The 17,767-nt window shown below is 31.0% G+C and overlaps 1 long non-coding RNA gene across 1 annotated transcript in view; it reads right to left on the bottom strand.

Annotated features, from left to right (window-relative positions):
* LOC113867408 overlaps positions 1-11,651 on the bottom strand; it is a 28,537-nt gene extending 16,886 nt beyond the window's left edge. Inside the window, exons 1-2 of the long non-coding RNA XR_003505171.1 lie at positions 11,640-11,651; positions 11,327-11,337 (exon numbers count right to left, since the gene is read on the bottom strand). This is a non-coding gene — a long non-coding RNA (uncharacterized LOC113867408). The remainder of the gene's footprint in view (positions 1-11,326; positions 11,338-11,639) is intronic.
* Positions 11,652-17,767: the final 6,116 nt, after the last annotated feature.

Below are 17,767 nucleotides of genomic sequence, written 5' to 3'. Positions count from 1 at the left end.
TGTACTATAAAACGAATGAGGGTCTAGTGCCGTGTATTACACATGACTATGAACTTTATGCCGTGTACTGAGAATTGATATTGCAATGTGTGTGAATGGGGTGAGATTAACGCCAGTGTAACATGCTGTGAATGGTTCAGCGATACACTGGGGTGTAGAAGATGAGGACGGTAGAAATACCTAGGGGAAGAGGGAGTGGTGGTGACACCGACAATGGAAGTGGGTGCACCACGGGCTACACACTCTCTTTCTGACTAGACCTCTGACCACTACCTTTTGCTGAGCGACCCGTGACTACCCACGTGGTATCTGTGGGGCGGGGCTAACCGAAAACCATCCATAATGAAAATCTATGATCACAATGCCACCATGAGCATGGTTGGCGTGCAGTGAGTGCGCGAGATTATTGTTTGTTAGTGTTGTGTGTGTAAATGGTTTGATGTCGTGAGTGCATCAGTGTTTGCATTAAATTGAATGGAGTAGTATTGCTGCCTGTGAATATATTTTATGAATTGTATTAGAAATGATGTAAAATAAGTGCAAGGTGAGACTCTATGTTTATTTGTGTAACGAGTAGTGTATAATACTCACCTTTACATTTATTTTTTAGGTAATCAAGACGATCAGCACCGGTCACAGTGAATGGGTGGATGGAACTGCTATAGGACTTAGGATATTATTTTGAAATTAATGTAGTTGAAATAATCCTGTAGCAGTGATTTGATATGAATTTTGTAACCCCTTTCCTTAAATTTGAAACATTTTAATGAGGATTTTATTTTTATTCTTCCTATTTTTGTGAAATTCATTATTTTTGGAAAGAAAAATTAAGGTGTTACACCTCCTACACCTAAAAAAAGTTAATAAATTTTTTCTACAAATTTTTCTTATTTTCTTGGAAAATTTTTTCATTGATAAATTTGCAAGAAATTTATTTATAGATTTTCTTGCAAATTTTTTTTTTAAAAACAATACTTACAAATTTACTTGCAAATTTTCTTGAATTTTTTTACAATTTTTTTATGAAAAAGTTTACATGCATATTTTTTTGCACTTCGAATTTATCTGCAAATTTATTTGTATATTTTTTAAGAGATTCTATTGCAAATTATTTTTGTAGGAAAGGATTTGCAAATTTATTCCTACTGAAATTTGTAGAAAGTTACCTGCAGATTTTATTTGTTGCAGAAATAATTATTCATAAAGGTTTTTCCTGTGACAATAAATCTGCAGCAAAATTAGCATGAAATATGTTTTTCTGCAAATTTTTTATAAATTTTTGTAGAAAATTTTACAAAAAAATCATGAAATTGTAGTAGTGTGAGCATAGTTCCATTAAGAAGTCTATTTTCATACAAAAATATGAATAAAATCACTCTACCTGCAAATATTAAGCTAAAAAGAAATCAAAGTACATGGTTCTCATAATACTATTTTCATACGATAGAAACTTAGAAATATCATAACTAATTCAACATAAATCCAAATAAAGTAAAACCAGTGAAAAAATTCTCAAAATCTTTGCAAAGATTTTTTCATATTTTACATTATTTGCACTTTAATCATTGTCTCCAAATTTGGTAAGTCTCAAATCGTTCACCATTTCTCTTATGTGTTAAAGGTCTTTAGTTCATGCCCAAATATGGCTCAAATCATTTTCATGGTCCTACCATACATGTAGTCGAATGTCTTGCACTTTCAAGGTATTTTTGGGTTCAAGTCCATAGTATTTTTCCACGTTTAGGTTCAATCATTCAAATTTATCTTTAAAGGTTTGTTCTCATCATATGTCCATGTAGTTCATAGGTTTGATATATCCAAGAGTCTAAAGGTCTTCATCATGGTCACTTTCCATATTTAATCCATTTCTTTGTTTCTTTATTAAATTTTCAAAAATAGTTTTAGAATTTCATTTTGACTCCAAAATAATTTCAATCTAAAATAAAATCATGAATCCAACTTAGATACCATAGAAAAAAGTCATAAAATCATAGATCCACATGAAACATGCAAGATTTTCATGCCACCAACTACATAGTAAGCAAAGTCATCAACAACATAATATACTTTGTGGCCCATAGTGATTTTCATGCATTTACTTATTCCAATCAAGTGTTTAATCATAGATTCACCAACACATGCAATTTCAACACAACTAAAAAGGGTTAAGGCTCCCCTTTGACTCAAAAATTTAAATAAAGTATTCCCCTTGATTACGGAAAGTATCCTTCCTTTCTTGGTGTTTTTGGATTGATCTTGCCTTGATCTTTGGGTGATCTTTCTCTTCTTTTTGTTATGCTTTCTGTAACACCCCAAATTTTCTCACTTTATTAACGATTACTGAATTATGTTAGTCTTATTGAATTAAAATTAAGTAGTACATAGAGACTTGAGAACTAAAAATTCTTTTAGTGAAATTTACCGAAATAGGTTTGATCGGTAAAGAATCGAGTAATATAAAATAAAATAAAATTTCACCAATTTTATTTAATAATTTTAAACTATCTAGAATGTTTGTATATGAATTATAAGAGGTCTAGACAGATCCAAAAATAGAAAATAAATAAAATTACAAAATTTGACCTAAATGACCAAAATACCCCTAGAAACATCTAGAATGGAGACCCATTTTAGACAAACAAATGAAGGAGATAAATTATGAAATTTTTATGGTTGATAGCCCATATGTATAGGTTATGGACGTGTAAGTATAGAGCCCAAAGAGAAAGTATAGACATTACCCAAAAAGAGGCCCAAAAATCAAGTGTAAATAAAGAAAAGTGGGATATGAATAGTAATAAGGAGTCATGTGACCCATTAAAGTCCATATGAGACTAATCATAATTAAAGAATAAGGTTAATTATGACTTAATCTCAGTTGGATAAGTATATTTCACAAGAGCCAATGAAGTCAAGTCAAGTCAACAAAGTAATCATTAAGGAGATAAGACTAATGATGAATAATCTGTGTTATTTTCTTGAGTTAGATAAATTTTGAAATGAAGGATTGCATGATATATTATATTTTGAGAAGTTTGCATAGAATATATGAAAAATATCTAGTACAAAGTAATTATATAGTGATGTAGTTCAAATTTAGCATAGAAGATTTATATTTTAAAGTAATTAAAGCATGAAAATGCGATTAAAGCTGAGTCCAGAGTTGTTCAACCTTTTGGTAAATTATTTGATGATGTAACTATATTTAATTAATATGTTGTTGTGATTGTGAATCTTTATTTAAAATTTGATGAATGTTTAATTATTCTTTGAAGGATATGGAAATATACGATTTGGACTGAGTCTGAAGTTGCATGAACTTAGGCACAATTTGTTTAACTAAATGATTAGAAATGAATGGAGTAAAGTATATTATTAATAAATATTGTTAACATACACGCTGGATAACCAACCCAATAACAAACTCTCGTTGGCTAACTCTAGTTGATATATTTGTATAAATAGGCTTTTCTATTCTTTGGTAATAGATTAATTTTTTGAGATTTTAGTTTCTCAAGCAATATTTCTTCTCAGATCAATAAACAGAAATTCTCTCTTTCTGCAAAGTTGGTTGTTCTTTCTTTTTTTCATACTATGGAGCATAATACCTTTTACATGGTATCAGAGCTCCTTTCCTAGGGGCTCTGCTACCGCTTCAGGGCTCTGATTCCTTCATCATTTGTTCTCTTTTGTCAAACATATGCCAAGGTTGGAATGATGATTCTAAAACACTTTGGGAGATAAGCCCTTGATTAGAATGTCAGCTGTTTGAGAGGTAGAAGGTAGGTAGCAGATGTATGAGGCCAAATTGAACTCTTTCCCAAACAACATGACAGTCAATTTTGATATGCTTAGTTCACTCATTTGAAGGGATTATGGCAAGAACTTGACAAATTCAGGCCTATATCATCATGTTCCTGTGCTAATCAATGCAATTGCCAATTGATACCTACTGTTAGGTCATATAGAGATAATGATCATGTTATCTGTTTCTTGAGAGGCTTAAATGAATAATACAGTGTTGTAAGATCTCAAATTATGCTCATGGATCCTTTACCCAGCATCAATAGGGTATTTTCTTTGTGGGTTCAACAAGAAAGACAAATGAAAAATCTTCTTGAAGAATCTAAAGTTCTTGCTAGTACTACTGATAGTCAGTTTCAGTACAATGGTGGAAGAAATTCTAATCCCAAACAGTGTTCTTTTTGCAATAGACTCAGTCACACTGTTGATATTTATTTCATGAAACATGGATTCCCTCCTAATTAAAAGAAGATTTGCACTACCTCTAATGATTAAGCTATATGAGGAGAATGTGGACCAAAACATACAACAACAAGAAGATTCCAGTTCGAGTTTTACTCCTGAGCATCATAAAGCCCTGCTGGCAGTTCTTCAATAGGCTAATATTTCACATCCTCATAGTGTAAACCAAATTTTTGTTAATAACCCTCATTCACACAGTGCAAGTATTTCATTCATTTTAAATTACTTCAGTAAACCCTTTTACTGGATACTTGATTCTGGAGCAACAAATCATGTCTGCTACTCCATTTCTGCGTTTCAAACATTTAAACAGAGTAGACCCATTCTTGTTAAACTTCCAAATGGTAGAATGGATTGGTGTTGTCTTTCTTTCAGAAAGCCTTTATCTTTCATATGTCCTTTATATACTAGAATTTTAGTTTAATCTAATATCCATTTCAAAGCTCACAAATAGAATGGATTGTAAACTAATTTTTTCAAAATCTTCTTGTCAGATACAAGACCTGCATACTTTGAAGATGATTGGTGTTGCTGAATTGAAGAATGGTTTATATGCTATGTATGCTGATGATGCTTCTATTCATCATGTTTTTAAGAAGTGTCATTTTGTTAACAATTTTTTGAAATATAATTGTAATATGTGGCATTTAAGATTGGGCCATCCTTCACATGAAAAACTTGTTGTAGTGAAAAGAAATTTCTCTTATACTGATAGCAATAAAATTTCTAAACCCTGTGAGGTCTGTCGCTTTACTAAGCAGAAGAAACTCCCTTTCCCTGATAGTAACACCATTTGTGAGAATGCTTTTGACTTGGTCCATATTGACGTATGGGGTCCTATTTCTGTACCTTCTACCCTAGGCCATAGATACTTTCTTACTATTGTCGATCATAAAACCAAATTTACTTGGATTTATTTCATGAAATTTAAATCTGAAACTGCTATGCATATTAAATCCTTTGTTAGCATGATTGAAACTCAGTTTCACTCAAAGTTAAAAGCTATAAGGTCTGACAATGGTCCTGAAATAAAACTTCAAGAGTTTTATAATAACTAAGGAATTCTACACCAAACATCATGCCTTGAAACACCTCAACAAAAATGGCATTGTTGAGAGGAAACATCAACACATTCTAGGTACAACTAGGGCTCTTATATTTCAGTCCAATCTTCCTAAATGTTTTTGAAATTTTGCCGTGGCTCATGCTATTCACTTGATAAATAGACAACCTGCCAACAATCTTAATAATATATCTCCCTATGAACTCTTATATAATCACCTACCAGATATTTCTCAATTAAAAGTTTTTGGTTGTCTTGGCTTTGTCTGCACACTTACTTCAAATAGAAAGAAACTTGATTCAAGGTTAAGGAAAAGTGTTTTCCTAGGATTTAAACAAGGGACTAAAGGTTACATTCTTTTTGATACCAAATCCAAAGAACTGTACATATCCAGAAATGTTCAATTCTATAAAAATCAATTTTCTTTCACTAAAAATGCACACTTTGCTACTCAAAATGATATTGAACCTTCTCATGCTCCTCATGATTCTAGTTATTTGTTTGATTTCACTCAATTTGACAATAACAGTCTCAGTGACACCACTGAAACTTGTGGCAATTTTAATAATGAAAGTACTATTTTTGAGACTATACAAACTGAAAATGAAAGTCCTTCTGTTGACAATAATAATCTTTCTATTCACCAAAATGAAACTCAAATCCTTATAAGACATTTTAATAGAATAAGGAAAGCCCATCTTATTTGTAGGACTACCATTGCAGTCTTCTAACTTCAACAACAACAACAACCACTTCCAAAGTCAGGTATCCTATTTCTAATTCTGTTTCTTATGAAAATTTATCATCTGCATAACAACAATTTTCCATAGCCTTATCTATAGTCACCAAACCTGAACATTATAAGGATGCCATCATTGAAGACTGTTGGAAAACGACCATCATGGATGAACTATTTGCTTTAGAGCAGAACAAGACCTAGATTCTTACTTCTTTGCCACAAGGAAAGAAAGCCGTTGGTTGCAAGTAGCTTTTTAAAGTGAAATATAAGGTAGATGGACCTGTTGAGAGACATAAAGCTAGGTTTGTTGCCAAAGGCTTTACTCAAACTGAAGGAATTGACTATTTGGAGACCTTCAGTTCAGTTGTGAAGATGACTATTGTGAGAGTTTTGTTAGCACTTGCATCTGCTAATCGTTGGCATTTACATCAATTAGATGTAAATAGAGCTTTTCTTCATGGGGACCTAAATGAAAAAGTATACATGCAAGTCCCTCCTGCATTACATACCTTAGGGTCTAAGTTGGTTTGCAAATTACAAAAGTCTATCTATGGCTTGAAGCAGGCAATAGAATGCCAAACTGATCTCATTTCTTATGCAACATGGAAATAATCAACCATAGGCTAATTACTCATTATTCAAACCAAGAAAATTGATGATAGTTTTACATCAATTCTCATTTGTGTAGATGACCTGATCCTGGCAAGAAATAATTTCACTGAAATCAACAATTTGAAGCACTCGTTGGATGCTGAATTTAGCATTAAGGATATAAGACAATTGAAGTACTTCTTGAGCCTTGAGATTGTGAGATCACACAAAGGAATTGCATTATTTCAGAGAAAATATGCACTTGACTTGTTGCAAGACACTAGTTTACTTGCTGTCAAACCTTGTTCTACTCTAATTGATTATAATGTACAACTTCACAAAGAGTCAGACACACCTATGACTGATCCTTCTTCATACAGAAAGCTTATTGGTAGATTACTTTACTTGACACACACTAGGCCTGATATATGCTTTGCAGTAAATCATCTAAGCCAATTCCTGTTATGTACTACTGATTCACATCATCAAGCTGTTGTTAGAATCTTAAAATATATTAAAAGTGCTCCTAGAGAAGGTCTTTTCTTCTTATTCTCCAGCGACATTAAACTCAAAGGTTTTTGTGACTCTGATAGGGGCATTTGTATCGACTCCCGCAGATCCACTTCTGGTTATTGCTTCTTCCTAGGATCATCACTAGTGTCATGGAAGAGTAAAAAGCAGTCTATTGTATCTAGATCCTCTTCTGAGGCAGAATATAGAGCCATGACTCAAGCTAGCTGTGAAGCTTAATGGCTCAAATTACTTTTGACAGATTTTTCTATTGATCACTCCAATAGCATTATCCTGTACTGTGACAACAAATCAGCCATGCACATTGCCAATAACCTTATCTTCCATGAGCGAACTAAGCATATCAAAATTGACTGTCATGTTGTTTGGGAAGGAGTTCAATCTAGCCTCATACATCTGCTACCTATTCCTTGTACCTCCCAAACAACTGACATTCTGACCAAGGGTTTATCTCCCAAAGTGTTTTAGAATCATCATTCCAAGCTTGGCATGCTTGATATATGTAACGCCCCTAGAAATGTAATATTGTTTGAGTATATAAATATGTATATATATATATATATATATATTTATCATTCTATGGTGTATTAATTGACTTGATGATGATATGAGCGTACCTTAGTTTTATGTGAATGTGTGTGTGAAATACAGATATATGTAAATGTATGTGTATATATATATATATGTGTGTGTGTGTGTGTGTGTGTGTGTGTGATTAGAATTTGGTTTGAAAGAAATAGGTTAAGTTCTGATGCAGGGCATTTTCGCTGTAGCGAGATAATTCTCGCTGTACCGACAGAGCAACAGTTTAGGGTGCATTTCTGGGTGCAGTCTCGCTGTAGCGAGATTCTGCAGAAATCAGAGTGCAGTTTTGTTTGGTTTTTTCGCTGTAGTGAGAGGGCATGTCACTGCAGCGAGGTTCCAGTGTCGCGACCAGAGGGGTATTTGAAGGGTTAGGGTTCGAGGAGAGGGTTATTTTTCATGATTTCCCTCTCTCTTCTTCACGATTCTCTCTACCCAAACCCATTCCTACTGATTAAAAGCCCTCCAAGGACGTTTGGAAGCTTGATTTAAGGTTGGAAATACATTTAGAGTCTTTGGGGGTAAGTTCTATGGTTAGGGTTTCAGTTTTCGTCCCTTTCTTTTATTTTTTGAGGTTTTCCCTAAGTTTCCTTGGGATTTTTGTGTGCTTTAGGGACGAAACCCGTGTGGGGAGGCGATTCCATCAACGTTTCGTGTCGGGTCTTCATTTTTGAGGTAAGGGGAGTACTTTACTCTAGTTATCTTTGTTAGGAATGAGTTTGTTTGAATGAATATAGTAATGTGATAGAAATAGAAGATGAGGTTATGTGTATTAATGAATTGTACGAATTGGGTTGAGTTCGGAGGTGTCTGACCTCCGACATATTGTGTGAAATTGAGTGATGTGCTTATGTTGGTTGCCATTGGATGCAAGGAAATGATGTGTATATGATAGAAATGTGATTGTGAATAAGTTGAGCATGATGTATGACGATTCTGATGAAATGGTTGGTTGTAATATGAATGAAATTGTGTCGACATGCCCTTGATTGCAATTTGAATAATGTGAATGGTTGAAAATGAGTGTGGATGACATGTTGAATGAATGATGATGTGTTTGGGTGTTGGAACTATGAATGGTTTAGAGATACACTTGGGGTGTGGAGGATGTGGGCGGTAGTAATACCTTAGGGAAGAGAGGGTGGTGGTGACACCAACAGTGAACGTGGGTGTACCACAAGCCACACACTTTCCTCTTGACTCGGCCTTTGACTAACACCTTTGCCTAGGGGGCTCAATACCGCACATGTTGTATCCGTGGAGCAGGAGCTATTCGGGTGACCATCCATAGCATAACTGAGTAAGTCCCTGAGGTTTAGGGCATCAGGAATCTGTGATCACAGTGCCACAGTGAGCTTGGCTACGTGCAGTGAGCACACGTGTGTTTGTGTAAATACATATATTTGTAATTGATTGTCCGTGCAGTGAGCGCACCTGCCTGTGATTGTTGTTGTGTGCCTTGAGTGAGATAGTTCAGGTGAGTCTTATGCTTGTTTGTGAACTTATGCTAGAGTAGAGGACTCACCCTTACACTTATTTTTCAGGTAACCAAGACTATCAGCACCGGGGCCCCTGAAGGAAGGATGGATGACACTGCTATAGGACTTCGAAGTTTATTTTGAAAATTTAATGTATATTTGAGTCCTGTAGCAAGTTATGAAATGAACTTGTAATCATTTCCTTTTAAGAACCACTTTATGAAATTGAGTTTTGAACTACTGTTTGAATGAAAACCTTTATTTTGTTAACATTTTATGAAATTTATTTTATTTAGAAATTATAATTATAAGGTGTTACAATATACACATGCTAGCTTGCGGGGGGATGTTAACATACATGCTGGATAGCCAACCCAACAACAAAGTCTCATTGGCTAACTCTATTTAATATACTTGTATAAATAGGCTTTTCTATTCTTTGGTAATAAATTAATCTTTTGAGATTTCAGTTTCTCAAGCAATATTTCTTCTCATATCAATAAACAAAAATTCTCTCTTTCTGCAAAGTTGGTTGTTCTTTCTTTCTTCATACCATAGAGCATAATACTTTTTACAAATATGATGAAAGAGATTAGTGTAAATGATTACAGAGATACACTAGGGTATAGAAGATGAAGCCAATTTTGAAAATTTGGGAGAAATGTAGGGTGGTGAATGACATTCACGTGTGTATACAATCCATTGAGAGTGAGTGCATCACATAGCTTCACACTCATTTCCTAACTAACATTCCTAACTATACTTTGGTAAAAGACCTGATACTATATATATTGTATTCATGTACATGGGCTAATTAGTGACCATTCACCTATATGTGTAAGACCTCATAAAATATAAGGGGCAACGTTTGACTATGATCATAGTGCATGAGGAAATGCATATATGAGTTACGCTATTATTGATTGTGTGATTATGATATATGTGTTGCAATGCATCGATGGGTATAATTATGATACATGTGTTGTAATATATTGATTGGTGTGATTATAATACATGTATTATAACATACTGATTGGTGTAAACATATATTAAATAGTATGATTTTAGTGTATGTGTTGTGAATTCATTGGATTATTATTTTCATTTAATCTTAGAGGTCAGGAAAAGACTCATCCTTACTTGTAGCTTTTAGAAATAGAGTATGACTATTCTAAGAAAACTAGTTAGATTGATTCAAACTAGGATCATATCCTTTGGATTTTGGTTTTAGAAGGACCTGCTCATTAGGATTTAATGTATTTTGATTTTTCTTTTTTTATTATTATTTAATTTAAGTTTTAATTTATTTTGACCATAATTTGTAAATATTGTATTCATGTATTTTAGTGGTACAAATGAAGTACTTGTTTGATGTTGTTTATATTTCATTTAGTAAGTTATATTATGATGAGAAATGTTTAATTAAGTTTTAAATTTTGTCATTTTTAATAATTATCAATTTTTTAAGGATTGACTAGTGAAAAATTAAAATTTTAAAATTTTGTAATTTTTTTTATTGCAATTGAGAAAAGGTGAAATAATAATTTAATCAATATTTTAAAACTGTTTAAGTTATCACAAAATGGTTTATAAAAATAGGAGTGTCGTATATTCCACTTTATTGTTGAGTCACATAATATTTGTGTCTTTTAGTGTATGATATCACTACTCTTTCAAGTATGATGTTTTGCATTGTTACGATGTTTATAGTTTGTGTTAACTTATTTTGACATCTTGTGACACATATTCTATAGTAATCTAGAATAATATGATGTTTTTCATTTGTATTGTCTAAGTGAGAGAATGTTAGAATATTTTATGTGTAGACTAACATAAATCATTTTTGTTATAACTTTAATTTAAATTTCAAGTTAAGTGAATGCCAAAATATTGAATCATGTTGTTTTTGCCATGTTATAAATAATTATTGTTATTGAACTTTTGTAATAACTTTACCATTATTAGTGAACATGATTTTATGATTATTGTTATTGGACTAAACCTTAGTAGGTAGACTTGATTCATCCTGCTAATAACTTTACCATTATTAGTTTTCTTTCATTGATCAAGAAGCACTTAGTCATAGACTTATTAAGTTCATGATTTCTTCTCCACCATCCCAAAACCCTCAATAACTTTAAATAACACCTTAATTTAATTTCCATATAAATAAATTTTGCAAAAATGAGAATAATAAAAATTTTCATTCAAATAGTACTCAATGCATGTGTTCAATAAAGTATTTTGAAAAAGGATAGATTACAAGTTTGAATCAAATTATTGCTACAGGACTAATTTAAATACATCATTTTTAAGAATAAACTTTCTAAGTTCTATAGTAGTTTCATCCATCCCTTTATTCATCCAAAAATAAACTTTACACTATCACACACCCACAAGCATAGAGACTCACCTTACATGTTTCACACATTTACGAACATAATTCAAATCATGCATCAACAAACATGAAATAATATTTCTCAATATTCCATTCCAATTCACAAATAGGTGCGCTCACTGCACCATCAAACAATTCACACACGTGCACTCACTGCATGTAACCACGCTCACCGTGACACTATGATCACAATTTCCTGATACCTTCAACCCCAGGGACTCACTCAATTTCATCCTAAACACATGAAAAATCTCCATGAGAATTCAAGAAAATGGAGAAAATGATGAAGGAACAAAACCCTAGCCCATGAAATTTACCTCCAAATGCTCCAACACGATTCTAACCTTCAATCTTGTTCATAAACAGCTTTGGAGGCAGTTTAATCGATGAAAATGAGTTGGGGATCGAGAGAATCGAGGGAGGGATGAAGAGAAAGAGTGTAAAATGAGTTTTTTGAATCCTAAACCCTTCAAATACCCTATGAGTCGCGACACTCTCGCTACAGCGAGACTGTACCTAGAAATGCACCCTCCTCTGTTGCCCTCTCGCTACAGCGAGAAGACTCTCACTGTCTTCTCACTGCAACGAGAACACAACAGATGCACGACCTTCGCCCAGGGTCTTCTCGCTACAGCGATAATGCTCCTGCCGCACACACTTAGCCTAGTTTCTCCATCAATCTAAACCAACCACAAGTCAAGCATTATCAATACAAAATCAACATTCACACTCATGCTTATATACACATATTCATATACATACACATCATCACACACATATACACTTATATTTACATCATCATATACATCAAATACACATTCAAATTGCAACTCACATATTCATATTAATAATTAAAACAGTTTACAAAATTTGAAATGTTACACCCTATAAGACTGCACTCACTCCTCCCCACACTTTCATCCCATCTCTCTCCACAGTCAACATGCTTAAAATGAAGATCACCAAGTCCAAACCTGACCCTTATCCCATACCCAAAACCATCATTGAAGAAGACAATACCGAGTAAGAGAAAGTGTTGCAAAAAGAAGATTTTCTTAGGAAAAGAAAATTGGTTTGGTTTGGGGACATATGATAACTGAGGGATTAAATTAAAAATTTTAAGAAATTTAAGAATACAAACTTAACAAGATATTTATAAGGATAAATAACAAAAATAAAGATAAATGTAGAGATTACTTTCATATTTAAGCCTTCTATATAATACATGATAAATAAAAATTATAAAAATATGCTAAATATTTTAAAATAATCTAAATAAAAACTAAAATTAAGAAAATTTTGAGATTAAAATTAAATACACCTAAAACAGAATAATAGAAATAAAAATATTTTTCATAAAAAGTTTAAGAAATAAAAATAAAAATACTCTTTTAACTAAAGATTAAAATAATTCAATAACAGTTATATTTATCTTAATAAAATATAAACTAAATATTCCTAAACTAATTATATATATATATATATATATATATATATATATATATATATATATATATATATATATATAAAACTAGGACTTCTAGACTGGTGGAGAAATTTTTTTAGTGGTAAAAGTGTTGTTTAAATCTGTATACATGTTTCTTCATCGTAACAGTAAAAAGGAAATACTTGGACCATGAATTAATTTACTCTTATTAAAAATAGTAAAAATTATAATGTATGGAAACAAATTAGATAGTTTAACTGCATATGCATATTGGCACAAAATCGTAAATTAAAACATTGTAAATATAGTTTACTTTTCCTATACTATTAGTGTAAGATTTGTTTATTTTAACTATTTTTATATTGTTGAATATGTTGCAAAATTTAGGATTTTCATCTAGCTATATAATATGCAGTTAAATGATTTTTTTTATGAGAGAATATTCTTAATATTTAACTTAATATTTCACATAAAAAATAATGTGAGATGAATTTTAACATATATATATATATATATTCCAGGTGGCTAATAATTGCTCCATAGAATATTAACCCACTTTCACGTGATACATGTTACATCTGTTTTAGATAGCCAGACTATACGCAATCAATTTAATATCAATCTAGCATATAAACTTCGTAGGAAGAACAAAAACACGGTCAGTGAATAATTATTTTGATTATTTAAATTTCCAAAAAACAAGAACAAGATACGACATGCGTTTTCTAAATATTTGAATTATCTTCTTCCTCTGTTATTTATGGGTGGTTTTAACTTCTTACTTTATAGAGTTTCAATGGGTGAAATTAAGGAATCTTACCAATATGTGAAGTTAGTTAAATCTCCAACTTGAAAATATGTATGGCAACTTTATATCTTGATGTTCTTTTTCTTCTTTTAATTTAATATCTTTATCTTATTAGGAAAGGTGATTAAATTTATTCCTTTTTATTTTCAATCAAAATTCTTTCTTAAAATCTTAGTTTAAAATCTTTCATCTCAGTCTTAGTCAAAAGCATTTTCATCAGACATGTTTTTTAATATGTTTCTGTAACATATTTTACAAAGAAAGAAACTTAATTCAATTTTTTCTTGTATTCTTCAATTTTATATTTTTCATATGTACTATTGTCGTGAGTATGATGTAAAATACTTGTAATTAATTTTTATTCTGAAGTCGTATAGTTTACTGATGATAATGTTAATAGCTAGATAATAATCCTTTCAAAATATTTATAAAATTGTTGTTAGAATATCTTATTGAAACTTGGATTAGAAAGTTTTAGGCAAAAAAATAACATTCATTAAAATTAAAAAATTTAAGAAAAAATATAAAATTTTAGTTATTAAATAATATTTTTGTAAAAAAATTAAATACTTGTTTATTAGTGTCCGCGTACCACTCAACAATGTCAAAGTCTAACACGGGAGTCATGCTCTAGTGGGAAGGTATTATCCATTCAATAAATTGTTAACTTTGTTTATCACTTTAGCTATTCTTTCATATCTACCAAAAAATTAGCTTTCTTTTTTCGTGTATTCTTCTGCAATGTCTGCCACTTGCTAGTGGTAATTAACGAGGCAAATGGTCGTCCTCCTATGTGGGGATCCTTTAAGTTGGAGAAAACGGTAGTTACTGGTTGAATATTTTATATTTGAACGAGAATTTAGCCGTCACTTCATAACCTCTCTCCATCTCTGAATTACAAATAACACTACTCTATCTATAGTTATCCATTCAACGTAACTATTCTCTTTTACATAGCTTTTCATATGCACCATGTCACATTATAATTAGTCAAAATAATGTCTTTCTTGTGTGTGGTAATAATTTTAATTTTTTCACTTTTTTATTAATTTTATTTTAAATTATTGTAATTTTATTAAATCTTGAGTATTTGTGATGATAGACTTAATTTAACCATATTAGTTAGAAGAACTTAAAATAATAATTTATTAAAAAATAAAAATTCTACAAAAATCCAGGAACAAAAATATATTTAAATTTATATTTATTTTAAAACAAAATGCATTGTTGGAATATTAAAATTTTTTTATAACCAACGCATAAAAGTTAAGTCCATATTGTCTATAAAATATTTTTTGACGCATCTTTTTAACTTATTGTCAATACCCAATTTTATCTTAATTCCTTTTAAAATTAAATTTTAAAATAAAAAATTAAAATATAATGATTCAATTTTATAGGAAGTTAAAAAAATAGATAAAAAGTTAATTTTAAATTTAAATTTTAAATTTTAAATTAAAATTAGAAATGGTTTAAGTAGTTTGTACATTTTTAGAAGAATGGATGAGAAAGAAAAAAATTGATTACTGGTTATAAAAAATAAAGAAGCTTTTATTAAAATAAATAAATAAAATCCTAATTTTCATTTTACCATGGAAGTGTTTTTTTTTATCTTATAAATCTAACCTTTTAATCCTAAACATTAAACTTTTTCTCAACTTTAAAATTAAACCTTTTTAGGTCTCAAAAATTAAATTCTTTCCTAACCCTAAAATTATTTCTTTTTGTTTACCTTCATCAAGACATACACATGTTTTTTTGTTCACTATACAAAAAGACTGGATTTTCTAAAAAAAAAAAATTAATATTAAAAATATTTTAAATCCACACAACGGTAAAGTGATTTTAATAGAGTGGAGGATCCACCTTCAACATTGGTTGGATCATAAGGGTTTATTGAGTAGCTATGTACTAACTTAAACCCTGTGCAGGAGTGGATTTACTAAAAATAATGATAAAGAAAAATCAATTTTTTTCAAAAAAAAGAAAGAAATTTTTTTAAACTTATCCAAAACTTAATTTAAAAAAAAAAAAAACTATATGGCAGCTTTGATTCTTCCGTTATATACGGAGGATACGTAGGAGCGAAAACCTGACTCGTCAAGTCCAAAATCTTTTAATTTTTTTCAGGTCTAAATTATTTTAAAGTAATTTCAAATAATTTTTTTTAAAAATGAAATTGTTATTTTTATTTAAAATAAATAAATAAAATATCAAGATAATATTTTAAAAATACATTTCTTTAATACAAAATACAAAAAAAAGAATAATATTTTTATAAATAACTCATTCCTTTAATTCAAATATTCTTTTTCTTATGTTTCCTTATTTTAAAAAATAAAATTGTAAAAATTTGAAATAAATCTAAAAAGTAATAATAATAATAAATTTAAAAATAGTAAAAAATATTAATTATTTTCTTGTAAAGTGAAATAAATATTTTTAAAGTTAAAATAATTTTTACATAATTAATTAGAAGGTAACCGTTTTAATCAATAGATGACGTAGGGTGCTAATACCTTCCTTACACATAAACGACTCTTGAGCCCAAATCTAGTATCAACGATTTTTGTTTTTAAGTTTTTCTAATGTTTTTTGTAACATCCTTTTTTCACTTTTCGGTAAATTATATTTTGATTAATGTTAAGTGGCATTAGAGTGCATTTAGAAGGGAGTATAAAGGATTTTGGTGCAGTAGATCTTGCTCAGGCGAGATTAAGCATGTGATAAATACAGATTTTACTAGTATTTTACCTTAGTTTTTAATACATTTGATATGAAAAACATGATGGAAAAAGCTAAAAAACTCATAAAAATAATAGAATGTTCAATTTATTTCTAAATAGTTTAAATGTTTAGATTTTGTGAACTTTCTATGTAAAAAGTACTAATTAGAACCTATTTTGCAGGAAACTCTGAGTTGAGATCATAAGGTTGAGGATTAAGAGAGAAAGATAGAAGAAAAGTAGCAAATCTGGAAACAAGGAACAAGAATTGATGAAGATGTGTTGGGCGTTATCACTTTCGCTAGTGAAAGTGAACACACAGCCTGTGCGTTGTCACTTTCACTGGTGAAAGTGAATGTTCCAAAGAAGCTCAATCATAGCGAGTAGCGCGTTACCACTTTCGTTGGTGAAAGTGGACGTTCCTGTGTGAGCTACCACTCTTACTGGTAAAAGTGAGCATTCCAGAGGACTTCAATCTCAGCCAAACTCTGTGTGGTTACTCTTGCTGGCGAAAGTGGATGTTCCAGAGAGAAGTTTTCCAAGGCAACTAGCGCATGGTCACTCTTGCTGGCGAAAGTGAACACGCGCACTACTTGACCTCCTGCGTTGTCACTCTTATCAGCAGGAGTGATAACGCACAGAATTAGGAATTTCTATAAATACCAGAAATGCTCAGATTTTCGGGGTCTTTTGCTCATTTTTTGTTTTTTTACTTCTTTTCTTCGTTTAGAGAGAGTCAGAGAGAAGATTGGGGACGAACATCGAGATCCAAGAAGAGGAATCGGATTGGGGATCGATTGAAGATGACTTTTCTACGTTCTTCCTCTTCTTCATCCTCTTTCTCTTTCTTCGCTATCATGTTTGCTTAATTCTTCGTAGTTAGGAGTTTATGGATCTTAAATTGATGTATTGATTTGATTCTTAACTCTGAACTTTGAGTTTTTGGATTAATTGAGTGGTTAATTCTGTTGTTCACATAATCTTTGAATGAAAATTAGGTTGATTAATCAAAGAGGAACCTTTACCAATGGGAATTGGATTTGCTTCTCCGATCTGAATTAACTACCAAAATTAGGAGTTTCTTAGGGATAAGTGAACCTAATTCTGCAATCCTATAGTTCTGAATCTTAATGCAACT

The sequence above is a fragment of the Abrus precatorius genome, unplaced genomic scaffold (genome assembly GCF_003935025.1).
Source record: "Abrus precatorius isolate BTA unplaced genomic scaffold, Abrus_2018 Scaffold5, whole genome shotgun sequence".
Classification (NCBI taxonomy): domain Eukaryota; kingdom Viridiplantae; phylum Streptophyta; class Magnoliopsida; order Fabales; family Fabaceae; genus Abrus; species Abrus precatorius.
The sequence above is the reverse complement of the archived record's forward strand: the minus strand, read 5'-3'. Positions and strand labels throughout refer to the sequence as shown.